This window comes from Apus apus, chromosome 9 (genome assembly GCF_020740795.1).
Source record: "Apus apus isolate bApuApu2 chromosome 9, bApuApu2.pri.cur, whole genome shotgun sequence".
NCBI lineage: Eukaryota > Metazoa > Chordata > Aves > Apodiformes > Apodidae > Apus > Apus apus.
This window is the reverse complement of record NC_067290.1, coordinates 9,748,355-9,776,294: the sequence shown is the minus strand read 5'-3', so window position 1 is coordinate 9,776,294 and position 27,940 is coordinate 9,748,355. Positions and strand designations below refer to the sequence as shown.

Sequence of the window (27,940 nt, the reverse complement as noted above, 5' to 3'; positions counted from 1 at the left end):
AAAAGCGAAGAAAAAAATCATACCTACCATTCCCACCTAGGCAAGAATACACACTTCAGAGCTGGAGCAAGCTGGACAGACAGATGGTAAATGCACCTCCTCTGTTTGGACTTGAAAATAATTCACATTAGCTGTGCTTCCTGGGACCATCTCTTGGTCTACAGGCATGAAAACTTGATCACATATTTAGAGTATAAAATGTCAATGCCAGAAGCATGTTTTCCATCATGAGCAGTACACTTTGCTCTCAACTTTGAGGAAAAGGTGCAGAGCTACCATTTCACAAAACCAGGAGACAAGGGCCTTCAAAAGACCATGAACACTGGTGTGTGTGGAATGTGGCATATCTTTATTTTTAATAGTATGGGCAGTCACAAAAGAGATGTAATTGGCAGCCCTATTGCATTCCAGGAGTTGTCACAATGTCAGGGTACCAGACCCCCATTAGGTATGACCCAGAACACCACCCCCTCCTCCGTTTCATTTCACCTCTCCCCCTCTTTCACCCAGTCATCCTGCTCCTCCTGCTGAGTGGTGTCCCTCGGCTTTAGCCATGTGCTCCTCCTCTTCTCTTTGAGCTGAAAAGTCAAGAGAATAAACACATAAGCATTGCAAAAGTCACTAGAAAGTAAGCTGCTGATACCTAAAACTAAAGGTCCCTATTCACAGGCTGAATTAGGGAATTATCTTGGCATATACCTAAATCCAGCTGATGATAAAAACACACCAACACTTAAATGCACATTGAAGAGCCCTTCTTAAGTAAAGCTACTTGCCCAAACTGGGGGACAAGTTAGAAGATATCCTACAGAAATGCCGTGTCTTCAGGACAGCTCTGGGGCCCAGGAAACAGTGATAGCAGCAAGCTGACCCTGCAAACCAAAATTAAATTGGAGCCCAGGGAGATGAGATCCAGATTTTTCCATGAGCAGAAGGTGGATTCTTGGTGGTGCTGCAGGCAGCCTTTCAAACAACCTCCACACATGGGAACAAACATGTCCAAAGGCCTCACACCCTACGGGGAGCTGCTGGGTGCCGAACACATCTGAAAATCTGGCACTTGGAGTAGGCACTGAGCCCTGGCAAATCCAGCTCCCAGCCCTGCTGAAAATCTGTCACCACATCATCAATGTTAAGACAGGTTTTTCAAATGGGAAAAGGGCGTTTATCACTCTCAGCAAACTCACGAACAACACAAGGCATAATTGCTCAAATGTCAAATAAAAATTCTCGACTGAGTAAACACCACGCGTGGACCTTTTTTGATCCCCAAATATGAATGTTTTAGAACAGGATGAGCATGTGGCCAGCAGGGCTATGATGGAGAGTGCTTTGTATCCTTAACTATACCAGGCGTGATAAAGTGCCCACGACCATGAAAAAAACTCATCTGAAAGACAGAGGGAAACCAGATGGGAAAAGAGCACAAACTCTCAGCAGGAATTTCAGGTTGGTGTTGGTTTGTTGTTTTCTGGTTTTGTTTTTTTTTATTGTTTTCAATTTTTCCAAAATACAGATCTCTCCCATAGCTTGAGGCTAAGCATAAATAAGGTCTCCTCCACCTGAGGCATTCAGAGGCCAAGGCTGAAAGGCCAAGTTTAGCCTTAGTGCTGGAGCTGCAGCCCCCATACCATTGGGTACTGTGAGCCCAGCCAAGGAGACCATGGGACACCCACAGGCGCTTCACCCCAGCATGAACCCAAGGCTGCTGGGTCTCTACCTCTGCTATTGCCAATTGCAACACCTTGGTTACTTCTGAGTTTGCAATCCTTTCTGCTGCCCGGGCAAGTGCTTCAGTGACACCTTCTGCCTCTGGATTCTCTGATGCTTCTAGTACTATTGCTGCTGCTCCTTCAGGAGTGACCACCTTTCCACCCGGATCTGCTCCCTCTGGGCTTTCCACCTCCCTTGTTGCTGCTGCTTTTTCTACTGGTTCCACCTCAGCTCGTGATGCTGCTGCATCCTTCTCTGCTCCCTCCAGTGCTGTGACAGTCAGCATTTCCATGTCTTCTACAAGGTCACCAGTGACCAGGGTAGCAGGAGGTCCCTTCCCAGGGGACAGGGCAGGCCTGCAGAGTCAGAGAGCTGGCCCAGATCCTGTTGGTAGAAATAGAGAGTGTGAAGCAGCACAACTATAAACACATGCATTCCCTAGCATCCATGCAAGTGGACCAGTAACAGATCCTGGAGCTGGAGAAGCCAGCAAGCACTGCTATTCAGCAGTCTGTCTTTTCTGTAGAGACATGGAGCAAGAGGCTGGGACCCTGAGCATCCCCCCAGCAGCACAGCTTGGACTCTCACATCCCAACCCCACGTTCTCCCATGGGTGGCAGCCCCTTGTGCAGCCTGAACCCAGGCCAAGCACACAACTGTGTTCCAAAGCATCTTCAGCACCTTGTATCAGGTGGTTTGTGCAGCATTCAGAGACAAAGAGGAGAATAAAGGGAAGGCTGGCTCTTTCCCAAGATTTGTTTGCTTAATAACCCAGGGAAAAAAAAGTGTTTGCTACAGAGAAAACACAGCATAAATTCCAGGGAACGTACAAGCCAAACATGGGTTTTGTTTTGTTGTTTTCTTTTTTCAAACTCATACCCTGATGAACGTCCTGCAAAAAGAATCCAAAGGACACCCCCACAGGCAGGGAATAGCAGGTTCAAGTCAGACAGACATGGTGTGTCTTCTCCCAAAGTTTCTGCCAAAGCATCTCACTTCTGACCTGCATCATCCCTGCTGCTGCAGTTTGTGCTCCCTATACACAGCTAGGCTGTTGGACCACGAGAGGACATCAGCTCTCAGGTGAAATTTTTACAATCAAAGTATCATTTCTGGTAAATGCATATGGGACATTGTTAGAGGAGATCATAGCACTGTCTGATATATATCTTCATCAGCTTTCGTATTAGAAAAATCTGCTGTCAAATGTAGCTCTGCTGTCAGGAGAAAACGTGTTGCAATGAAATAAATGAGTAGTTCCCATAACAAATTGAGAGGACTGATAGCACAAATGCTCCTCCTCCTTAGCAATACCTACTCCAGCCCAGAGTCAGGACAAGTCTGAGAGGTGATACTAGATGGAGTAAGTTGTATGAAGTCAGAACACAAGTTCAGGAGTCAAAGCCATTGAGTCTGCCCATACCTACCAGTCTTGGCAAAAAAACCCAACAAAACAAAACCAACCATTTGATTAATTGCCTTGTGTTTTTTCCCTTCTCCTCCATGCAGACCAGTTCAGGCACTGGTTTAACACAACTAACTTTTGGGCATATGACTAGACATCGATGCAAAGGGATTTCTGTAGCACAGAGGCAGCCCCAAGCTTGCTGGAACCCTGCCAGCACAACACCAGGGTTTGGCACAGCTCAGCAACCCCTTGCACACCTCCACGGGCAGTCCCAAGAAAAGGACAAGTAACACTTGTCAGATGTGCTGAGCAACTGTGATCAGTGGGGGACCCTGATGCAAGCACACGGAGGATACTGACTGTTCCCAGCTCACACATGCTCCACAAACCACTAGCAGGGAACTGGGGCAGGCCTGATGGAATGGTGATGACACTGCTATTCAATGCTGTTCAGCTTTGCTAATTGAAAAGGAGGAGGGAAAAAAAAGGTGGAAAGATTTGAAGGGATGGGATTGAATAAACAAGAGATGCTGGGGTAGAAAAAAGGGGAAAATGGTAGAGAGGAAAAGAGAAAAGGAGAGTTGAGAAGGTGGAAGGGAAAAACTGGAGAAGAAGAAGAAAAGCAGATTGCAGGTCACTACTGTTTTGAGAAGGACAGTTGTGCCAGACTACACTTAGAAAACTGAGGTTGGAAAGCCACTTGAAGCACCCTGTCATGCACACCTACATCCTCGTGGACACAAGTCAGTCACTTGCTCATGCCACTGAACAAGCTACCTGCATATCTGCTTCATTAAATAGTAACCCTGTAGGTCTGCTGACAAGAACATACTTCTCTCTCCTTTGGTAATTAGCCCTGAAGGCTGGTCACGCTCACTGGCCATGAAACGCTGCAACAAGCAGCCTTTTCATGCCACAAGCTTTACCTTTGTCCCTGTCTGTTCCCATCAGCCTGGTAAAGGCAGGCACGATGCCTGCCTGACACGGGTGCTCCTCAGCCACATTCATGCTCTGCCCCTCGCCGAGACGGGCGCAGACGTCTCTCAACAGGGCAGATATGAGCTTGCTGGGACAACTGGCTGGTGACCGCAGAAACCGGGAACTTTCAGCCCTTTCCTTCTGCTTGGGAAAAAACAAGGGCAGACTCAGGAGTGGGAATTTGCTGCCAGTCAGGTTGAGACAGCTGCAATTCGATATGCTGGGAAGAGGAAGGGTCTTATGAGGCTCCAGAGATACAGGAGAGGAAGCGCAGGGTTTTGTGTGAGGAGCTGGACAGGAACCGAAGGCTCAGCCCTCCTAAAGAAAGCTGGACACGCTGTTTGCTCAGCAACCCTCATCCCAGGGCTGAGCAGCTTTCTCTTACTTATGCCACTGAGGGCAGGACTTCTCTACCCATTGCACGTTCCACTTATGGCAAGGCTTTGGCCCCAGGTTAGAGATATAGCCATAAAAGCAAGAAAAGATCCAAAAAATCTGTTTAACAAGCATCAAAAATCTCTTGAAGTTCCTGCAATGTGGGCTGAGTTAAAGCTAAAGCTGACATGAACTCAGTGTAAAGGATTAATATTTTTTTTTTAAATTACTCTCCTTGTCAAGAAACAAAGGAGGCAGGTTAGTAACACCCCTTCCAAAGACTTGAGCTTGAAAAGAAGTGTGCATAGCCCAAAGCTCCAGCTTTATGAACACACTTTCCCCAAAAAAATATTTTGGAGATAAATTCCAGGTACCTCAGCAAGGAGAACACTGCAAAGATTAAAAACAAACGTATTCCCAGTAATTCCGGGCAGCGGTGAGACCATGGACCTGGGAATGAACCTTCAGCTGTTCTTTGAGTTGAGATATGACCCTAAGTCCCACCTGCCTCCCTGGCCTGCAGTCCCAGTGGAGATGATTGAGAAAAGGTTTTTCCTTATCTTATGGTGTCTGAGGTCTGCTCACTGCAAGTACAATTTTTCAAGAAGCTTGCTGCCTGCACAGTTTCTGTATATGTACATATTAGCAGCTTAACCCACATTTGCATGGAGGCCAATTTAACCCCTTAACCTACAATTTAACCTCCTAAATTGCCTCTAAACCACCAGAATATTAGCTGGCCTGTCCCCAGTAGAGCTGGCTGGCAGGCTTTTGGATCGAGTCACTCTTCAGCTGCACTACATTGCTGAAGTCCATCACCTCCCTGCCCAGATCACTCCAATGCTAGGTCTGCACATTAAGAGCATTCCCAGCCTGACCTACCTTTCCTTGGCACTCCTGTACCTTGCTCAAGAATGTGTAATTCTGGGGCCTCCCGTTTGGTGTACAAGCCCTGCTTCCTCCCACCAGAGCCTGTTTTCTGCTCTGCAACAATTTCACTCACTCGGGGAAGTGGTTGCAAAGCCCCTTGTTAACATCTCCCACCAGTTGGCAGTGGCACAGTTTGCCCCCGGCCCATTTGTTTATCTCTGACTCATGTTCATTGCTCTAAAATGAGTTTGAAGCTAATGCTGTGTCTCCCAATTAGAGGTTTGATGGAATGACATCAAAACCAAAACAGACAGAAAAAATATTTCCCTTTGATAGGCTGTCCCCATTGTACAAAACTCACTATTATAAGAATCCAGTTGCTTAGAACTTTGCCAGACTTTAATCTTCAGAACGAAAACTTTCCATGCTGGTTGTCTGCCCTGGCTGGAACTCAGGGTGAAAATTTCAGCTAATGCAGTTCATCCACTACAGGAAAACTTTTTATTCAATTGAAAAAAACCCAACCAAACAAAAAAGAACTGATATCTCCTGCAAGCATTTGGTTGAGCTGTCTCAGCACTGTAAGTTTGAAGCACTACTTTAAAATTTGGCAGGAAGGTCACAATGATGCCAGGAAATATTTTTTTACAGGGAGTGTAACACACCTTTGGCCAACCCATAAGCCCCTGAAAAATCAGTTTGCACATGCTCTGTAGCAATTTGCAATAGTTTGGCAGTGAAAATACTTTTCAAAGTCCTGACTTTGCAATCTGAATATTTTTTTTTGTGCAGTTTTGGTTTTCTTTAAAGCAATCTATAAAAATAGCCAGTGACCTTTAATGACATCTAAACAGGCTCCCAGTTTCCTTCCATGGTTTGAAGACTTAAACAATAGCCCCAAAGAAATGACTCAATACCACACACACATGTACTTGATGCCTGGGAAATTGCTAATTGTTGGTCAGCAGGAGCAAGCAGCAGATTCACACAGTTCCAACCTATGGCAGGTTCAGGCAATTTGGGGAGTCAGGGTGAGGATGCCCACAAGTTTTGGGTGAAAGACAACATGGGGAAAAAACGTTCTGGGTTGCCAGGGGACTTGGTGGCTGTCCTAACTGAACTCTCAAGCATAATGCTTTCCATGCACCTCCCAACTTCTTAGTACAGGCTGCTAAAATCTTTCAGCATAGCAGAGTGGAGGATTTGTGCCCCTAAACCAACGCATTCCTAGAGGTGGGGCAGGAGCATCAAATTACCCTCGTGTTTGAAGGAGGAAAAAAATGTCAGAATCCCATTAGGCAACATTCACCCCACACCAGCTTTTAGCTTGTGTCCTGTAACCTCAGCCAGAAAGAAACCCTCAACAGCTCCTCTGGTGGAACTGGGGCCTTTTGACCACAAGCAACATGTTTGCAACTTGAGAGAGGAAATATGCAGGTTTCTGAATAAATCAGGATTCTGGAAGTGGGGTCAACCTCCCGGCTGACAGTCACAATCCGACAGTCATCAGTGTTGGAGGCAAGCAGACAGTTTGCAAGTGACTTATGCTGTTGCCCTGAAACCTGTGTCTCCTAAGAACTTCTTTTCTATATCCCTGCCAAAGCTGCTATTTACCCAACATAGCCATAGCACTTGGGTCATTAAACAATACTGATGGCAATGCCCGGAGAACTCTAAGCACCTATTGTAGTATCACTGAATTCCTCCTTTGATCACTATGGTCAGAAATATCTGATTTTTATCACTCTTTAATAGCTCCCAATCAACTTTAAGAAGTTACCACAATGCTCATGGTAGAACCTTTGTCAGGCCAGGGTAATAATTGACAAAACCAGAACAGCAGATCTCACTAGCTCAGCATTGTCAGTCATATGTGACCTTCTCCATGGACTCGCTACCCCAGGGACAGGGTTTCAGTTTCCATGTTGAAGACGGTTCTGCTTGTGTCCCAGCAGAAAAGGCTGTAAATATAGAAGCTATTTTCCAAACTTCCTGCAAAAGCCTGCAGAGATTTAAAAGGGAAGAAAATCTGAAGCGTATTTGAGTAATTCCTGGAGGACACACACACCTAAACCTAAAATAGCTTTCACTTTCATATGTTGCTACTAGATCATTCAAGACACCTTTCCACATCTCAGACACAGAAAGACTCTTCCTACTAAAACTATGCCACTCCTCATCTGTGTCCCAGATGATGCTTACAAATAACCTAGCAACTATTTTGTAGTCACTGTTATGACCTAGAGATACCAATACTATCAGTCCCCCATGCTAAGATGGTCTAATTAACACGTATCTAACTAAACCCCAAGCAGCTGCTCATTCAGCATTGAAAGCTTCTGTTTCTGATTTGAAGGGCCCATATGCATCCAAGTTTGCCTAAGCTCTCCAGCCATACTAGTTTGTCTAATAGAAGACATTATGTCCACCTACTAGCCTTGTCCAGCAGCAGAGAGATTTATCTCGACTGATTCCAAAATCTGTTAGTCAAAAGGAAACAAAACCCCAGTGCTCTGATGAATGCTTCTGAAAAGAAAATGGCCAAAAGAAAGTGATCTGAAATTAAGTTTATAAAACCCAAGAAATTATAGAAGCTGATTTCTGTATGCTGAGATGTTGCTTGAGAGGCTGAATCTTGAAAACTCCTTAGAAACTCTCAAGAACCAAAAACACTGAAAGCCAGCTTTAGGGCCAAGACCTCATGGACTTCTCCAGGTGAGGGAGACATACATCAACACCCATGACAGCTTGTTTCAGTGGAAACAAAAAAGGTTATCCTTGGGTTTGGATGCATTCTGTAAAACTAGTGATGATTATAACGCAGTTGCAACATATTTAATGAATCACAATGAGCAGCTGACAGGTCACTTCACCAGAGGAAAGATCAAATTTGCAACGGCCATTTGAAGAGGGAGCATTTTTAGGTAATCATAAGTTACATAATTACATGATTAATGCCCTGGTTTGTAGCTAGTCAAAACCTAGTAATAATACATATAATGACCTTTCTAATCCAGCTCTTTAATATGTAGTTATAGCACTGTGTTCAGATAAGAATTTTTCTCCTTATTACAACTGGTGATGTACACTCTGGGAATTTTTTTGATTGGCACTAAAGCATCAGGCATTATCTAGAAGCAATACAGGGGACTCAAGGGGCAGCTGCACAGCATATCTGCCAACTTAGGTGACTTTCTAAGGAGTTAAACATCAATTGGAATTTACAAGACTTGCATGTTCCCAAGGAGTGAGAAAAAAGAGGAAAATCATGTACTTTTAAACAAAGCACTTAGAATAGGCAGGTTGGTATAAGCAACCTAGGAAAGACAAAGTAAAAACCAAAGAGTTAATTCACTTCACCTAAGACAGCAGCTGCCTGTGCTGGTGCAAGTATTGGTTTCCTGTCTCCAACATGTGCACACATTCATGTCCCTCAGTTACAGAACCCAAACTTATTAGTGCAGTTACTTCATCTTGTATAGTTTATTAAATCATAAAGGCTTTAACTCTCTGGTGCATTTGGGGAATTCTGCAGACTTTCAGTGCTCCTACTCAAGTCAGCCACATAACCAGATGATTAAGCTAAATTTCCTTAAAAGAAAAATCTTTCTTTAATGCTTAAATAAAAACACTGAGTTCTAAAACATTAAAGAGTTATTTAATGACCATTATGGCAGCATGAGAGCCAGATGCTGGCTGCTCTGTGCTGTCCAAGCTCAGCTTCCCAAGAGTGATGCTCTGCATGACATCAACCCTAAACCCTCCCAGCAACACAGCTGACAGCAAGGAGAAGCTCCACGTTCGTCTGTTCACCGGAGGTCGAGTTCTCAACCCAATGTACAGCAAGAGAGAATATCCATCTCCTTTTGCTGGGGGTGGGACAGAGGGACTGAAACTCCTCTTCATTAACTCCTTAACAAAAGGAACCTTATGTTACATCAGCCACTGAATCACATCAGCCCCTCAATTGCATCAAACTACAGTGGCTCCCAGAGCTGCTTTTGGGTTTGTCTTCTCACCTGAAGACACTGGACATTGTGCTAAGTAGCAAATGGGAAGAGGCCTTGGACCACACATACACTGTATGGCAGCAAAGTCCATATAGAGAATGCACAAAGAAAGAATAATTGAACCTTTTCCAGGGAGCAGCTGTCTCAGGCTTAGAAAGCAACCTCTGTTTACCAGTTAGCCAGTGAAATAATTTAGGAGTAATAGAGAATAAATACCCATTCTCTCAGGGAAACCTTTTTGAATCTATAACATATGGATGTATCAAGCTTTTTACTCAGTGAGAACTAATTACTCAAAAACCCACAGAAGCCAGTAGTCAGACCACTCTCAGAGGGACACCTGAAAAGCTCTCCTCTAATCACCACATTGCATCAGAGAAGCATAGTTGGAAAAATTCAAGCAAATCCCTACTGGATTGTTAGAGGAAGCTCTAATCCCATCCTACAGTCTACTGAGAACTTACAGTTTTGAAGGAAAAGGATCTGTCTCGCATCATGGAAGTTTCCTCCAGCATCTGAGCTGAGCCAAGTGCAAATGAAACCTTGAACCTATGCCCAGCATGATCATCAGGAATTGAAACTTTCAAATAAGGACAATAAAAAAGATGCCAACAAAAATTGCTTTACTGCAAGGCCTCTTCTGATGCATAAATCTCACCCCACTTCCCTTCCAGCCCAGCCTGGGCTATGCCAAATCCCCAGGGAAACCCCACTCACAGTATTTCTGACACAAGCCAGGGAACAGTTGAAATTACAAAAGGGTTCTCATGAGAATCTCAGATCAAAGAAACCCACCTCCATTTGCATGAACTTTTAGATAAACATCCAAAAAAAGTTTAAAGTTCACTGAGGGACTGACCCTTTTCTGCAGTCACCCTCACAAATCCTGCATTTGCCATTTGTCTTTATGGGTGGTAAGGTCTTTAGGGGCAGACACCAGGACTTCCTATGCATTAGTAAAATGCCAACACCATCAACCTCGGATTCTAAATGGAGCCTGTGTGTCCAGCCATAGTGTAAATAATATTTGTAACCCATCCAGCTCTAATATATGATTTCATGATGAACCTTCCCTCATCTATCCATGCTACTCTAGGTCATTGAGGTCAAATTTAGGGAGGTTTAACATGTGCAAGTGTATCATACATGGTATGTTCAAAAGATCAGAGACTGAAAAACAAGACACGTGATCAAGTCATATCAGAACAAAATTGAAGAATCCATTGCAAAAATCATCTGTGTCTCTCTCATTCATCCTTCGCTTTAATTACCAGGTGTTCTCTATTCAACTACCTGCTGCCTTTTCTGAGATTTAAATTAGACCCAACATTCTCCAAGAGAAACAATTGCAGCACAGAAAGGTCATAGGAGGAATATACTTTTGCCTTGGCATCATGTGTCTGGGAAAAGATATCAAAAGAATTAAAAATCCTGGGATGACAAGCTAAGTTCATGCACTCAAACTAAGAGCTCAAAATCTCACTTTTTAAAGAGAGCAGCTTCACAAAGACACAAACTATAGATTATCTTCAGGGTTATTGTGATGTGACTATGAAGCTCTTTCGTCAGGCTGCCAGTGGGGGGACAAAAAAAAAAAAGAGCTTTCTGAATCAGGCCCTTATCATTTATACCACATTACAATCCAAAATGAAAAATTACTTGCTCCAGATTTGATAGAATAAAGCATCTTGAGATGCCACAGAAGTACCCAATTTTCAATAAAGACATTAAACCTAAGCTTCAAAAAAGGGAATAATTACATGATTTTTTGCTTTGAGTTTTAATGTTAAAAGTGTCAATTTATAAAACTAGGTGAAGATCCACAATTCCTAAGCAGACTGCAGCTAATTAGACCCCTTTTGATCTTTTATTTTGCCTAGAAGCTTATTTAACAACTTTACACAAAACTCTAGGTTTTGACACACTAGTGGACTGGGGGAGGGGGGCGAGACTGCAGAACAGAAAAATGCTCTCAGCTGCTTGCTAAGGTGGGAGTCTTGTCCCTTCCCCAAACACACGTGCTGCCAAGCAAACCTTGGGAAACACCTTCTAGTCATGAGGACTGCCTCTTCTTTGAGCTGTCTGGATGGAGACATGATAAAGAACAAAATACTAATAACTAAATCAAAGTACAGGGTTGTTAACTAATTCTCCAGCTTCATATACCAAATTTGTATGCACTGACATAAAAATAACTGAGAGTGCCAGATGACACAGAAGCCACTAGGCCTTTGGCACTTGTCATTTCTGTGACCACATCACAACATGCCTTTCCTTTCTGTAACAGGGTACTCTTGCCTCTGAGATCTCCACGTCTCTCAGGAACTCACCACATCAGTGAAATCAGGATTGATAAGGGCAAAAGCATCTGGCTCTGCTTTGAAATAAAAGAATATTACTAGACCTGGAGGACCCAGGTTGATGGGCTCATGCACCTAGACTCTGAGGACCAGGGAGTCAGACTGATTCAATAATAACTAATCACACCCAGGAAAACTGATTTATTTTTGGACCTGGAAGATTGTTTTTGTCCTGTATCATTGCTTCATCCCTTGTAATGAAGCACAAGGGACTTTATCAACTGAGGAAGGTATCACATGCAATCTGAAAGGGGACACCTTCAGCAGCCTTTGGACCTCCTGCAACTGGATGGGCAAGATGGGTCAACAGTATGGAGCTGGGCCCTGCCCCATGGGAAACACCCAGAAACTGAAGTCCTGTGTAAATTTGCTGTTAGATCATTTGGCAAAGGAACTGCTGCATAGAGGCTTGTGGCCCATTACACTAAATAACATCTAGGGTCAAGCACAACTCTGTGAAGGTCAGACGTGCACTAGGAGGTGGCACACGTGAGACCTCAGTTTGTCCACGGAGAATGGAGAAGGCCCAGATCCTTCCACTTGGAAGCAGCAGGAAAACTGGCACACAGGAGCCTGTAAAGCCCTTGAGCTCCTAGAACAAATTTGTTTAGAGACAGCAGTGATGCTGCACAGGGGATGAGAAACAGCCCACAGTAAATAGGAACAGCCAAGAGGGGAGCAAACACCTTTCCCTTTCTTTCCTGCAGAGCAGAAGAGCTGGTACTAACATCTGCCCCCTGCAACATAATGGCAAGACGAGCCCATTCCCACTCTGGATAATCCCCACACTGCCTGGGCATCCTGGTGGGTCTCTCTGCACTCTTTGGCAGAGGAATGCAGTTTCACAGCATCCACCTACATTGCAGTATCCCTCCCACTCCCCTGTGGTGAGGGAAAGCCTCAGAAGTGGGAAGCCAGGCTAGGAAGCAGGGCATGGAGAAGAATGAGTGACAAAGAGAGGACAGGATGCAGGGAATAAGTTGTGTCAAACAGCACAGCTGTGACTGCAGTAACATGCTCCTCTCTGCAAGCAGTTCCTATCAAACGGGGGGCTGAACAGATCTGAAACAACCATAGCTGTCTGGATGTACTGCTTCAGCTGTCTTAGTCTCTAACAGGAACAAACCTGCTACCTGGTCTAAACCTCATTCCAATGCTAGTAACAAACCTCCAACCCTGCCCTGTTATCCCTTACTTTTAACTATCTTTAGTCTTCAGATAGGAAAGTCTGAGTATACCTGATAACTGAGTTTATCTAAGATCCCTTGTTTGAACAGGAATAAACATGCTGATGACAGCTGTCAGCTCCCTCTGAGCCGCTGCAGCTTCCCCACATCCATTCCACGTACTCACCCAGAAGACCCCAACCACAGCCCCAGGCTCTGACTCCCTCACCCCACACTTGCAACCACCAAGAAAGCTTAAAACATTGCCTTCAATTTCTTGAAAAACTGGTCTTTCTCACCCAGATCAGTGGCCATCCTGGCTTGCAATTTTACTTCCTTTCCTCCTCACTGTCCTCCAGGTGCATCAGCTGAACAGGGTTTCCACAGAGGAAGGGAAGAAGGAAGTGATCATAGGCAGTACCTGCACAGCAGCAGCAGAGCTATTTCAATATTAATGATTTCAAATAGCACCATTTGCAAAGCTAAAAGCTTAATGTAGTAACAAAAATCAATACTGTACTCAAGAAAACCTCCTGATTCTGGAGACTTTAAAGCATTGTTCAGGCACACAGTACTGGGATACTCCCTCTGGTAATGGTGGTCCAGCAGACCATCTGAGAGAGGAGGCTGCTTTAATATATTATCTTTGTCATTCTAACACAGATCTTCCCTTTTCAAATGCTGTTTGTGCCTTTATGCTGCGTTCTGGGTTCATAAATAGAACAAGTCCTAAAAGCGAGGATCAATATATCCCACATTGCCTTTCAGATGGGAGGCAGAGAAAGCACAGCAAAAAGCAGAGGGTCAGATACTCTGCTGGCATAAACAGCAAGCTCCTTGACACTGCAGTTTTACCATTTAAAATATGAGTCCAAGTATGGACTGAAAGTTCATTCACTGAGGGGAAAAAAAAAAAGAAAAAAGGAAAAAACCAAAACTAGTCTCATCTTTGCATCCTCAGAGCAGCTCTCTGCAAATAAATCAAAGCCTTTTCCAAATGTTAATAATTTATCATGTATCATTACTAATAATACTGGTAAACAGGACTGGCTGGATGCAGAAACTGAGCAGAGAGGCTGAACTACCTACTCAAGGTGACAAAGCCAGAGAGAAGCCAGGTCGCCTGCCTGCTGCCTTTGGCACAGAAGTGTCCCTCCTCTTTTCCCAAGGCTGACAGACACCTGAGAATTGCAAGTAAATTACCTGCAACTATCCACGGCCAAAACAGTAATAATAAAGGTTCCTTTTGCCTGCAATGGCAAATACTGTTTTAAGGTACAAAAGCAGTTCTGTGAATCCATGGAAATGTTGATCCCTGGTTTCAGAAGAAAATTTCAAATGCTGTGAGTCTGGTCTGTCTCTCTTTAAGAAATTATTATTCCCAGGGTTTACTTGTTTTTGTGTGCCAGACTCCTGCCCTCTGAGCAGAGGTGGAGCATAGGAAGGCATTTCCCTGCCTTGGCCACCGTGAGCTTGAAAATCTTCCTAAAGGAAGCAAGCTTAATAAACAACAGCAAACAGTCCAACAGGCCTCCGCCTCTGCTCCCAATAAACAAGAAGCAGAAGGAAGTGGATGGAAAAAACACCACCACCACCCCAAAAAAATACTGGAGGAAAGGTTTTGAAAAAGCAACCTGTTTCATTTTGCCCCTATACTTCAAGGAAATGTGAAAGAACTTGTATGTTGTGGGGAAGTGCCAGAATGAAAAGTGCTCCGTACGTGCAAGTCTGACACAACCTTAAGAGTCAAGCAAGAACTAGCTATAGACATCTTATAGGCACTGGAATGATGTTCAGAAACAGAAGATGATCTCCAAAAGTTGCATGGAAGAGTGACAGGCTAGTGCACGAGGTTGTAAAGTTCAAGGGCCACCCCTGGGTCTTCCGAGATGTCCGTGTGCCCCAAGGTCACCCATGCATCCTTGGAGGAGAGAGTGCAGCAGGCACAGAAACCTGTCTATAATTTTTTTTCTCTGATCTAGTCAATGAGTTTCTTAATTTGACATTGTCCTAAAGGACACAGATACTCTGCTTCCATTACATACACTTGCCAGAGTATACCTCTGTTCCACAAGAAAGAAATCCCCAGGGATTCCAATTGTTTTAAATAAAAAGCCTAAACGAAAGAAACTCTCTCCTGCCACCCACTCAACAAGCACATGCAACCCTACCAAAACACATCCCTGCTGCTGTTTCGCAGCAACACTTGCTCAGCACCAAACAAAACCACCTATAAGTCACCAAGTCATTTGGTAAAATCAGATCTAGCATATCAAAATATTTCACTTTCACCCAAACACTCTTATTTAGTTAGTGCTAAATATTCATTCCATCTCTTCAACCTTCTGCCAGGCAAGGCAGATTTCCTGCTAGGAAACAAAGTTATGTGCCTAAAATCACAGAGAAATGTTGCCTGAACCAAAATAATAACTAACATCTCATCCCTCAGTCTGTCCTCCTCCAAAGAATGAGGCTCCACTCCTTGCACTTCAGTACATTTCACGTTGGCTTTTATCCACCGCTTATTCCTCTTATTTCCTCTCTCCTAGAATCCAAATAAATCTGCATGGTGCTAACTGAGCTCCTACAAAGCAAACGGTTTAAGAAAAGCATCTCATCCCCTTATTCACCAAACAGCTCAGGCAGCTCAGGACAGGGTGTTGCCTCATATGCCCTGGGGCCACACTCTGTTCTCTAAGTGACTCTTTCAGGGGAACACCCACCATTTCCCCAAGGAAGCCCCATTTTGTAGCTCACTCACTTCTCCCTGATACTTCAGAGAGCAGCTGCTTCAGCACTGGGGCTGGAGCCTTCAATTCTGGCTTCAGTTCTGTCTCCTGGGTTTGATCCAGCCCCTCAACCCTTCCACCCATTCTTTGGAGCTGAGATGGAGCAAGGAGCATCCAAACAAGTTTACAAAGTGATGGCTGAGAGTTTGTCCAGAAAGCTCTATGAGCACAAATGCCTTTGTTTTTACAAGAGAAACGTCTACAGGGCTGCACTTAGGAAAAGGGTGAAGAAACATCTGTGCACACAACAGCAGCACAGGCACAAGCTGCAGCTGTGAAGCCCCTCAACTCAGCTGATGCTGTCTGCTAACTGCTGGCAGAAATATAGTAACAGTATTGCACATATGGCAGGCTGTTTAATTTTAGAAATCAAAACTATCAAGTGATTAAGTTAGTCATCCTTCCTCAATTTGGGACCAATACAACTGTACCAGAGGCAGTGGTCATAACCACTGTGGTTTGTGAGGGGTAAAGAGAGTGCATATGAGTGCTCCCGTGGCAGCAGGGAACACCAGAAACCCCATCCTGCTCTGCCCAGCCTTCTTTATTAAAGCAGGACTGGACAAAAGGAAAAAAAAAAAACAACAAACATGATTTAAAACAATCTCCAAATGAGAACAGAGGGCCTGCAGTTCTGCACACACGGCCTGCAAGGCGCTCCAGGTGCCATGTAGCAGGACCACTGCCCTGAACATGCACTTTCTAGAAGTGAGATGAAAAGAAAGTTGTGCAAATTGGCCTCTGGCTGCTGGAAGAGGAATACATTCAAACCACAGTCAGGGATTTGAACCTCCCAAGGGAAACTAATGAAGAGGGAAATGGGAGTCCAGTTCAGCCAACACATTTGCCATTCTGCAAACTTGTCTGGGTCAGGAGCAAGAGCAGGGCATGTGCTTGGACATCGCACCTTATCACCAGCTGACCAAGTCCTGCTGTGTGCCGATGCCCATGCACCTTCCCCTGGACAGGAGAACCCTTGATGCACAGTGGAAGCAGCAGCTTCCTTCACTGAGCCCCACAGCTTATCCTCAGATGCAGCACCCGTTGCATCAGGAGGACGCAACCCTGCAAAACCCATCGGTATCTTTCCCTTCCAGTGAAAACCCATGAATGAAGAAAGCAAACAAGTCATGGAGGGATTTTCTATTTCTCTAGACAAACACACTAAGAGCAGTTCAAAAGAGGCTAATTAAATTCCAAAATCCCTGTGCAAATACATTAATAATGATTCTGAAATGAGCAGTTAACCAAGGAAGTTTTCAAGGTGGGAAGCGTTTGATACAGAAGAGCACGTGAGGAGGAGCTGCTCAGCCTCCGTTAGAGACAGTCTCTCCAGCTACCACACGAGCTTGGGGGAGTGGGCAAAAGCCAGTGCTCCTGGGCTCAGAAACAGCAGTGTCCCCAGGCTGCAGGGGAGCAGAGAAGGGAATCCTCTTCCCTCCCAGTCACTGAGTAGCCAAAAAAACCACTAAATAACATGGCCCATCACTGAGTAGCCCCACTGAAGAGCTGTTCTTACCTATTTCCAGAATGGAGGAAAAGCAAAATATGTACATATTTTTTCTTCTGCTGTCATTACAGGAAATTTCCAAACACCAGATCAATATTTTTCCTCTTCCCACACAATCCTAGAAAGATTAAAATCAAGGAATAAAACCAACAACAGTTGCCTACAGCAGATGTACAACAGCTACTTGTGAGGAAGGGGTTGTCCTACAGTCACAAAGAAAGACCTTTTGCCTTATTTTTGTAATTTCTGCAGCTTACATGCATGGAAAACATGTATGAAGTGCTCCTATTCTAATAGGAAGCAGAGCCTGCTGCCCTTTTGCATGAAGCATAAAATGATGAGAAATGGGTAATCTTTGCTCATATGGCAGGGTGGAAAAAATCTGATGTTACATGGTCTGCACCGCTTACAGTTCATGGAACCTCTCAGCTATAAATGCCGCTGTTCCCACAAGCAAGAAGGGTAACAGTACCACTCTTCATCTAATGATGGCAAACCAAGTTCCACAGAAAAGAAGTCCTTGGCAGAGCAAGGAATTAAACTCACTGATTGAGGCTCTGAAAACCAGGCCACCCTGCCTTAGTCAAATCTCCAACCATGGTCACAAGATTACCCCTCCTTTTCTCCTATTCTCTTTCCCTTCTTCTCTGCAGGTCCTTGCTCAGTCAAATACACTTTTTTTCAGGGAAGATCACATGAGATGCTGATTCATACACTTGTTAAAATCCAGATACATTATCCCTCTCCTTTTATTTTCATTCACTAATTTTATTGTGCTATAAAAGAAAATCTTCTGATGAGATACATCCACCATGCCACCACTGCTGCTAAAAGCACAGAGCTGCCATCATCTTCCGGAAACATGGTTGTTTAGTTCATAAATCCTTCTTTCAATATTTTGCTAAATACACATACAGGATAATAAATTCCAGGATCATTCTTCCTTTGGATTTGACAACTAAAACTGCAGTTATTTCCCCATCCCTGAAGTATCTCTTTTAAAGAGCAGTTAGCAGTCTGATAAGTTTAGATAAACCATTTAATTTCCAGAAGGAGCCTTGTCTGGATACACATGCAAGTTATAGTCTGCCGAGTGTTCTCCCTGATTGCTTCCTGTTGGGAAGCAGAGGTTTTGGGTGAGTGTGTAACTGGCAGTCTCTGCTTTCTGCAGCACAAAATTGTCTCATTCAAATGTTAAGAATTACTTTAATAAGCCATAAGAAGCAGTATTTGCTACTTACCTCAGCAGCAATCCGAGTTCTGCAGCTTCAACAAGTAGAAGAGGCCCAACAATTGTTTTACCACTGCATTGTTTGTAGGAAACTAAGAGAGAAAGTGGGAAATCAAGATAGAATAAAAAAAGTTATGGGTTATTTTTTTTTTGTCTGTATTTTTTTAATACACCCTGAGGTAAAGATTGCACCACTGTTCTCATTGCAGCTAACAGTACTGAGCCCACGAGCAGGAATGGTCACAGACTGAAGACCTGGACTGCAGAGATTTTTACAGTCTTCTTCAAATAAATGACTATAGACAAGCCAGGCTAATCCTGATTAGTAACAAACACCTTCACTGTGATTATATTGATAATAACCATGTAAGGCTTTTTATGTCAGGTGGACCTAATTTCATCCCCACACCTGGGTCTGATATTTTTAGCCACTTCTCTATCCTTTTTCTCCTGCCCACTCTTCCACATACTGGTACCATTATTAAGCAAAAAGAAGTAGTATTATCAGGATTGTAGACTCCAACCACCACTATTTCTCCCTCCAACTGAGGATTGCATTCCAGTTGGCTCTTCTTCCTAGCTGAGCTTGGAAGTTCCAAGACACCTTTAAAATTCTATTTCTTTGCACAGGTCTATCACATTACCTGGGATATGACAGGGTAAAGAAAAAAAAAAGCCAAGGCTGGGTTGCTTGGTGAAAGGTGCTACACAAACATTTCAGGTACCTGCACCAGTATTTGAACACCTTATGGGCTGCTCTTAGGGACAACAACACATGGCTATGTGCCACCATACCAGTGTGGGGAGATGACAGCCAGGGAAGATGATCTGGCAGCACGGCAAGCATGCAAGTACTCAGATAAACATTTTGGAAGAGCAATGGAAAGAGCTGGTACATGCTGAGCATCACCTGTTTGGCAACAGACACACCTCCCTGGCTGTGCTAGAGCTCACCATGCCTTCTTATACCCATTTCCAAGGTAGCTTTTGTTATATGCAATAGAGCACTGTTAAATCCCAAGAAACATTTCATTTGTCTGCAACCTACTGTAACGTGACAGAACACAGAGGTCACTTGCACCAGACACTGAGCATAAGCAATACTTGCTTTAACCAGTTGTCCTTTTTGTCAGAGCTACAACAGAGCCCAGATGCTTGAAGGTCAGCAAAGCTGGTCAGTGGGCTAGAGCAGGACACAATGGCTCCTGTTCCCTGCTCAGATGTACATTGACTGATAGTCAAAAGCAGATGAACCAGGATCTAGATTTAGCTCCTTGCTCAAAACTGACTCACTACACAACCCCGAACAAGATGCTACACCCCACCTTCTCCATGTGGAAATAGCAGAGTTTACCCATTTCCCCCGTGCTTGTGTGCATGGTGCAACTGGTGCCCAAAAGGTACTCTCAGGTCACTGGCTCAAGGGTGCCAGACAAGAGCAGAGCCTGACTGCTGTGACACGACCTGGGCTCATTCTACATGATGTTAAGAGCCTGAGTCTATGTGTGAGAATTTTTTTCCTGCACTCCTTGAGTTCTTCTGTACAGCAAAGTTAAAGCAAGCGAGAGAGAGACGTTCCCGTTTGATTGGCTGTGACTGGCTGCAATTAAAAACTATAATTTATTACCCTGGATTACGAGTATAATTTCAATGCAGAGAATTAAGGTTTTCTTCTGAGATGGAAATAAAGATTAATTTTTAATTTCCTTTCTCACTGCACATTTAAGAGCAATGGACTCCATAGAAAACTACAGGTCAAAATAGTTTTATGGAGGAATGACAATGTTCCATTGCTGAATAATTTAATGCTCTTGCTGCCTTTTTAACATTTGACTGCAGCTCCCTCATGCGAAACAGCAGCAGCAGAGGCTGTACACGTTTGCTGCAGCACTCAGGTCAATGTGACTTTGAAACAACAAAGTTTCACTGCAAAGAATTTGGGCAGCTCTCGGAGTTCCCTGACGCAGGCAGCTGCCTTCCACCAGGAGAGCACAGGCAGCTGTTCTGTCAGGGCAGGCAGCTGGTTTGGGGGTGAAGAGCAAGAATGAAATGAAAGCTTGGAGGAAAGCAGAGGGCACCAGTATGGACTAGCACCTGGGGGAAAGAGGTGCACAGCAGGTGCATCCTACCTCAGACACAGAAAAGTATATTCAGATAAAGCAGGAGAAGCATTTCCATCTGGGAAACACTGTTGCAGGACAGCAGGACTTGGTGGTTTTGTCTGCAGGCAGAATGTGCTACTCCAGTTTCCATCAGCAGAAGACAGGAAAAAACCAAGAAGCACAAAGTTTTGACTTCACTTTGTCCCTGGCACCATGACTACACCACTTGCCAAAGCTGTTCCTAGCACCTGGAGAAAACAGCCTGGGTAAAGCTGGGAAATCCACAGCATTGCATAGGACTTCTGAGCAACCTGTGAAAGAGAATCCACTGCAGCACAAGAAGGGAGAGGAGCTCTGATGCATCCATTCCTCCCAGAAAGAGCAGGACAGAAACTCAGGACAGAATTTGCTGTTTGCAGCAGGACACCATCACAGGCCTTAGGCCCAATATTTGACCCTGGACAGCTGGCAGTGAACACAAATGTCACTGAAATTCAGAAATGCTTTAAATTATTGTTCTGGTAGTAGCAATTAACAACCAACCCCCCACCCTGCCACACTAATGACTTGGACCCAAGTTAATTGAATAACCCTGCACTGACAGAACTGCATCTTAGATGGCCTAATAATAGCCCTTTCCATTGTAGGGTTTTTAAAATTTATTGGCATCTTATAACTGCTATATTGGGTTATAAAAAGGATTAGATGCTTAAGTGATGGCTCACATAAGGGTTAAGCTGAGCACTGTGCAGGGTCACAAGGAGCAACATCCCCCAGGGCCATAGTGGTGACAGAAATTTCAATGGGGACCAAACCCTTTGAGGGATGAAGATCCCCAGTTCTCTTGGTAGCTTTTAGTTGAAATCTGTTGGAGGAGAGGAAAAGAGACTTTTCTGTTAAATTCCCTCATCTAGGAATCTCAGAGGAGGTTCAAAATAATGAAGCCAGCTCGCAATATCTCAGCAATCCTTCTCCCTCCAGGACTCCTAGAAGGCATCTGAAGTACCTCTGTCTTCAGTGTAGAACATCAGCAGAATTAGGCACCCAGTTTAGGACAAGCCAACACCAGTCTGTTACCAGTATTCTGATTTATAAACTGACCCTGTGTGGGATGGCAGTTGCATGAGGGATCTCCTCAGAATCAATGTATTTACTTACCTAGCTGACCAGGAGAAGGCAAAAGCTTGATTGCCTCTTGCCAGACTGGGAGATGCCAGAAATCATAGAAGCAAAATATATTCAAACATATTACAATGCCTCTGACACCCATGGGTCCCTACACAAACTGCATCTTAGCCTTTCCATGTTTCTCAAAACAGAACATAAAGCACCCACAGACACAGCTTCTCATAACTCTTGCTGCCCAGGCCACTCTGAGTTGGCTTCTCCTACTGAAGCAGGGATGGCTGCAGCCATTTGATGTAAATCTGCCTGTACCAACTCAGGCAAAGACTTCTCAGAGTTCACAGGTAAGAGCAAGATGAGCAGTTATCTGGGAGCCCTCTACAGAACACATCGAAGCTGGTTCAAGCAACTGCACGGGGAGTGCTTCTGCCTTCTAGTCAGGAGTGGTCCCCAAAGCAAGTATCTTATTTTGCATGAGATTTTAGAATGAAACTCCATCAAACTGCAGCTACAAGAGCTGTCCCAGCACTTCTTGCAGCAGGAGTGCTAAGTAACAGCCAGACTGATTTCTGCCTCAGACATTTATCACGTCCTGACACCTTACAAAATTCTCTGCAGATTTCCAGTTGCCTACACTATTTCCCTGCACTGTCTGTCCTAAACAACTGTGTCCAGACGTTGTTCGCTTTAATCAATCACATTCCTATTCCCCTGTGGCTGCCTTTCAGCAGCCACTGAAGCACTTGCTAACCACAAGTTTTCTTCTGATGGCTGAGGATTTGCAAACCCAGTGAAGGGGGCAGACAGGAGTCTGGATGTGACACGACTTTGGGAGGGCCCATCTTTGTTCAGCCCAAAGCACACAGAACTTTGGTGGCTTTTTCAGAAGTACTTCCCCCACCACTGCTGAGATGCTTGTGGCCACCTTTGCCAAACACCCCAGATGTTTGGACCACTTGGAAAGTCTGGACTCCCGTTTTGGAGCTCGAGAGAAGCAAAGGAGACACAGAGCCATCAGCTGCAATGGAGCCTCCTTCTCACAGGCATTCAACACCAGTCTTGTCTCTAGTAGCCCAGCCCTGGCATAACCATTGCCTGAGTGCAAAGACTGGTATGTGTCTCCGGAAATGCAGTTTAGATGTTTGTCTTATCTGAACAAGTTCAGTGACTGAACACGCTGCACAAAAGAGCGTGAGCAACCCTGACAAAGCAACTGCCGCCTCCTTATCACGGTCTCCAAAAGGACTGAAAAGAATCAAGCGTCAGAGACTTATCTCTTGAGAGATGTTCAGTGCCCAAGCCTGGCTTACCGATCAGCTCTAACTCCCTTTTTCACTAGAGTTTCTCTGCCTTGTTTTTGGCCACACAGAACAGCCTTGCCACTTCCTGAGTGTGGAGGAGTCGCGAGGGGAAGGGGGGTGTGGAGGATGGGCCCTCTTTGCCAATGTTTTTGTCTTGTATTTCTGGACAATTGGATGTTTTTACCTATGACAATTTTACCGTTGTGATAACCGTAACAAATGGCCATCCTGGTATCACAGGAAGGTTCTGAAGTTTTGGGTGATGACAATGCAACAGAGGCTGAGGACAGGTTTCCTTGAAGCCACGTTAACCTGCGGTCTCTCTGTGTAGCCTCCCCATGCACTCAAAGCTCAATCTGGGGTCCTGGTGCCAGGGTGCCAGCTGTGTCAGTGAGAAGTACTCACCCTGAGATGGGAAAGTGTTCTTTGTTGTGCCCTACTGCTGGTTCCAGAAAATATGGGCTTGGGACACATGTCATAGGATCAGAGAATATTTGGGTTAGAAGGGATCTTAAAGACCATCTAGTTCCAATTCCCCTGCATGGCCAGGGACACCTTCTACCAGACCAGGTTGCTCAAAGCCCCATCTAAACTGTCCCCAAACATTTCCAGAGACAGGGCATGGACAGCTTCTCTGGAGAACTTGTTCCAGTGCAGCACCACCCACTCAATAATGAATTTCTTTCTAATAGTTCATCTAAATCTACCCTCTTTCAGTTTGAAACTGTTGCCACTTGACCTGTGGTTACGTGTTCTCTTAAAAAGTCCCTCTCCAGCTTTCCCTCTCCATGTAGCCCCCCCATGCAATGCAGTGACTGTTCCAGTCTCTGTAGTGCTAGTGCAGCTTTAAGACTCCTGGGAATGACTTTTCAAGAAAAGTGACATTGCAGCATTAATAAAAGAAACAATATAGTCTGAAGGGTTAAAAAATGTCAGTCAGGGGAATAAGTCACATTATAGACTGGGCAGAAGGAAACATTTAAGCTACTTTCAGGAACAAATACTCCCATATATCCACACTGAGCCCCCTGATTCTTCCAGTTGCATTGGGCTGTGTGTCCTAAACCTGCCACAACACTCCTAATTTACCACTCCACAGACAATTTGCCTTTCATGACCATTTTCCCAATAGCCCTCCAAAATACTGCTTCTGCCATGAAGCGTGCCAGATCCTTTGAGCCCGCTTGCTCCATGAGCTGCCACGTGACTCCCAGCAGCCCCAAGCCCTGCTCTAACACCTCCCAATGAAGTCAGTGGAGAAACACCTTTTGATTTCGGTAGGAGAAGAGTTTGGCCAACCCTGAATACTATTGGAAATCCTTCACTAAAGGACAATGGGAACAAATGCTGAGATACTTGATTCTGACTCATAAGAGAACAGGTCAAAGGCATCATTGAGTAGGAAGGACAACAGCAACAGCTTAGAAAGGGCAAGGCATTCAAAGCAAATCACACTTTATGCCCAGAATTGCCTCTGAAAACTAGAATGAGCCTTGGGGGTCATGGTACTACTCAGCAAGAGGAGAGGCATCACAAGCATCAGTCACTCTGTGAGAATGGGACACACCAGCCAACTACCATTTCTACATTTTTGGTGTCTGGAAATGACAACTTAGCTTTCTAGGTTAGAGCCTATCTCCAAGAATCAGGTTGGGTTTGGTCCCACATGAGCCCAGCTGTGGTGGCTCTAACCTTCAGCTGATCTCCTGAGGTTTCCCATGTCCAAGATGGTAGAAATTCAAATACACAAAACACCAACCCCAGTGAAGGAGGATTTGGATTCTAACTCACAGCCAAATCCTCAACCAAAGTATCCTAAAGCAGGTCAGAACAGCCTGTCTTTCCACTTACCAATTGTATTTGATCCCCTTTCATTAGTTTGTCCCAAGTTCCTGAAGTTTGACAAGTAAATATACTGATTTATACAGACCTGTATACTAATATACATGCTTTCAAGACCACTCTTTGAATTTTGATATTACTTAAATAACAATAAATTTTTTTCTTATAGTTTCTGGCACATTGAATGCAGAAAAAGCATAAAGTTAGTATCATGTTTTATTCTAGCACCTCTTCCCTCAAAAGCTCATAGTCTGAGGCCAGACATATCAGGATGGTAAAAACACTACAGAGTTATAGCAATATCATCACTTATTACATGACTACTCATTTGTCATTTGCCCACATATCTGGAGGGACAGAAGTATGTAAGGACTGGGCAGAGCCAGAAGATGTGCAGCCTGGCCCAGCTCTGCTCCCAGCTTCCTGCACGCAGCCCTGAGCGGGTCACCTTACCCCTTGTGCCTGCCCTCCCTCTGCTGACCTGTCTGCCCTGGCTAGGACTGCCTCAGGCTACTTGTGTGTCTCCCCATGGCATAGTCTGGACCTTGTTCAGTGAAGCTCTGCAATAACCTAAGGCCTCTAGGCACTTCTGCAATAGGTATATTTATTAATAACACGAGAAGGATGCTTGTGCAAAGTTGTGCAAATACCTCCATTTCTGTACTTAAAAATCCCTCCTCCAGAAAACACACACCATCAATACGAATGTCTGTAAGCACGCAAGGCTGAATGAACAACAGATTGTATTTACAGAGAAGTCCCACCAGTGGAGCTTCGCACAGGTCAAGTTCTTTAATCAGACATTCCCTAAACATCCCCCCCTCTCATGCTGTGCTCAGCTTAACAGATACAACAGAGGTTGGAAGGGAGGTTTCATCTACCAAATAATAACTAATATTTGAACCCCTTTATCCATGCTACTGTTTGGAGGTTTGGAATGCTGGTCATCATGAAGTCCACATAGCTCATGGCTTCACCCCAGTCTGTGCAGGCCAGATTGCAGAGAGCAGAGTGGAGCTCCACAACAGTTGCTCAGACCCCTCTGGTAACGGCACCAGAACCTGAACCATAAATCAAAGCTTCTTAACTATTTTTCATCAGGGTTTTTCTCTGTGGGAGAGTATGGACAAGGACCCACCAGGTGAGAGAGTACTCCTCCATTGTTGTCCATTAGGGCCACCACTTCAAATCACTGCCATTTCTCAAATTTGCCTGAAACAGGGTAACTTGAGGAAAGGCCCCAGACCCTCACCCACAGGATCTATGCCACAGGGTGTGTTTCAGCAAAAAATGACTATAGAGAAGCCTTTGCTTTTTTCTTTTCCCTGAAGTACTCTTTTGAGCCTGGGGGTAACTAAGAACTCCTACCAAAAAAAAGGGAGAATCCAGCAGCCTCTGAAGGTAGTGCTGGCTGGCCACTGCCCATGGGGCGCCCACGGTCCTTGGTGATGAAGATGAGAAGAAACTTTATCACAACACAGGCCTATGGAACAGAGCTCTGAGAAAAGGACATTGTGTTTTAAAATGTTTTCCTCTTACAGGCACTGAATGAAGAGAGGAAAAAAAAAAAGAACTACAAAAAACCCAACTTCTGATGAGAAAGATAAATTCTCAAAAACAGTGACAGACGCCCAGAGCAGATACCAGAGGAAAAACGCCACCAAGATCCGATTAGCCCAGTGAATCAGCGCTGTGGACAGTATCTCTAAACCAAACTACTGTTCCCTTTTCCACTCCCACACTCTTCTTCCCATCATTGCTAAGCTCTCCCAGCCCACAGCTCCTCTGCCCACTGCTCACACACACAAACCCTGACCGGTGGTCTGATGCTGCTGATGTTGGCTCTTGCAACACCCTCCCTTGATGCTGATGAAGTCAACACTGGTGTAGGCACTAGGTCCTTGGCTTCAGGTAGCTTCCCTCATCACAAGCACCATTGCTGACCCCTGCTTCCAACGCTACTGTTATTCTTTCACTATTCCTGCATTTGGGACAACTTCTGGGCTCATGTGATTGAGAGGAATTGAGTTGGCAGGTAAGGAAAACATCTTTTTGTGGAAGAGAAAAATTGTCTCTTTTTTATCAAAGGAGGACACACAGTTGTCAGATGGGTGACACTGCTGAGCATTTACAGCCCTGATGCACTGCCTATACCAACACAACTGTTTCAACCAGGGCTCTTTGAGGTGTTTTAAGAAGGGAGAGATAAAGCCTTTTAGGAGGCTTCATGATCATAAGGTCTGGAGGCTTGAGTGAAGAAGTGTCCCATTCCCCACTCCACTGGTCATGCCCTTTGTACTGGCTGGTGATAGCAACAAAAAAAAACCCAGAAGGATACAAAGGGCACAGAGGGGATACTGCTCTTCCACAGCCCTGAGTTGCTGCTTTTCTCATACACAATGAACAGCAGCCACAGTGAGTTTCATGGTGGTGACTGAACAGCAGCCGTGAGAGGAAAAATGATCTCCAGAGTAACCAATTGTGGTCAAAGAATGAAGAGGCAGGAAGAGGAGTGGCAGGAGGATCCTGTCCTGAGTTGAGAGAGGAATTCAGTCAGGTTTTAGCTATTTACAATCCCCCTGCTAATTAACTAGCAGACCTTTCAGTGACTCTTCCCAGCAGTCAGTTACCATAGGACTGACTGTAAGCAGCGTCACGTCGCTCCCGTGCCAGCCAGATCGAGTCAGAATTTCTAAATGGGTACCATTTTGGTCTCTCCAAACTCAAGAGGCAAACCCAGGAACAAAGCCTGCAGCAGACGAATACCACAGCTTTGCCAAACCACTGGCAGCAGCTTCACCATGGAAGCATAAAGCTCTGCTTGCCAAGCTGGGAGGGGGCTGGCGAGCCCCTGGCCGCAGAGCCAGCCGAGTGCCACTGAGCACAGCAGCTCTCCCAGGCCTCTCTTTTCTCTGTTCTAGGGCCAGGATCAGCAATATCTCTGTGGAAATAAGCTTTAATAGTTGCTCTGGATCCAGCAGGAGGAGCTGGCTAAACACATTTTTGTCTTAATGTAGGGCCTAAATAAACAGTCAAATAAGAACTCAATTAAAAAAAAATCCTGTCATTTAAAGGATTCCCTCAATTCTCTGTATTCTTTTTATTCCCATGGCAACTGATAGGAGTCTGATCTGCAGTCCAAGTATTTTCTCCTGTCTAC

At 44.7% G+C, this 27,940-nt stretch overlaps 1 long non-coding RNA gene across 1 annotated transcript in view; it reads right to left on the bottom strand.

The window, feature by feature from the left end:
• Nucleotides 1-392: 392 nt before the first annotated feature.
• LOC127388438 (uncharacterized) overlaps nt 393-27,940 on the bottom strand; it is a 43,002-nt gene continuing 15,454 nt past the window's right edge. The window contains exons 3-6 of the long non-coding RNA XR_007890379.1: nt 18,421-18,502; nt 17,189-17,297; nt 1,721-2,097; nt 393-578 (exon numbers count right to left, since the gene is read on the bottom strand). This is a non-coding gene — a long non-coding RNA (uncharacterized LOC127388438). The remainder of the gene's footprint in view (nt 579-1,720; nt 2,098-17,188; nt 17,298-18,420; nt 18,503-27,940) is intronic.